The following is a 1,098-nucleotide window of genomic DNA, read 5'->3' on the forward strand; positions in this document are numbered from 1 at the left end:
TCTCAAGTCTCCATCAGCGAGCAGAAACGGAATGCAACGAGACAGACTACGTGTGTCCGTCGTGAAACGTACGTCCTCGTTGTATCATGAAAGTGGTAGGCGTGGCGTTTCTGTGAATCCAGTTCGCAAATTAGTTTCGTCCCTAAAGCCCATCGAGAAGGCATGAATCTCATCTCCCATCGCTTCCCCCTAGCTTCTCGAAAGTTCAATTAGCGGTTAATTGGCAGATAGTGCAAATAAAAATTCCAAGCTAAAGACGAAAAGCAGACAATCGATGTTTGACTTCATCTCACAGACTTACATTAGATAAGTAAGCCTGGAAATAAGAATCCCTCGCCATCCACACATTTGTTTAACTGACGTGAAGGATGTACAGACGATTGTAAGCTGACTTTCCATTATCTACGTTAGTAGTTATTAATACCTTCAACTATTTAGAAGGTCTGGAGAATCACCAGTCGTTAGAGCCCTCTTCCTTCCTTCCTTTTGCTTCTACCGCCTACACTAAAAGTTACTCCATCACCACCGTCACCGCAGTCACCACAATCAGCACCATCACCAGCAAGAACAACAACAACAACAACAATAGCGATCTTGTGACTCTGCCAATAGTGGGAGGAGCGCCCGTGCTGGCAATAACATCATCCACTCTTCTCTATCACGCCGCTACACATCACTATCCCCCGTATCCCCAGTTTTTACCACTACCCATATCAACCTTTATCAATACCCACCACCAAATCTACCACCGCTACTACCCCCCCCCACTGCCATCGCAATCGCCATCACCATCATCGCTGACAATGTCGTCGTCGTCGTCGTCGTTGTCATCGTTATTATCACCATCATCATCACCACCATCATCAGCATCATCATCATCATCATCATCACAATCATCACAATCATCACCACCACCATCAACATCACCATCATCATCATCATCATCATCATCATCATCATTATCATCACCACCACCATCATCATCATCATCATTATCCTCGTCATCAGCATCATCAGCATCATCATCATCATCATCATCATCATTATCACCATCACGATCACCATCAACATCACCATCATCATCATCATCATCATCAT

Source organism: Octopus bimaculoides, chromosome 1 (genome assembly GCF_001194135.2).
Source record: "Octopus bimaculoides isolate UCB-OBI-ISO-001 chromosome 1, ASM119413v2, whole genome shotgun sequence".
Lineage (NCBI taxonomy): Eukaryota > Metazoa > Mollusca > Cephalopoda > Octopoda > Octopodidae > Octopus > Octopus bimaculoides.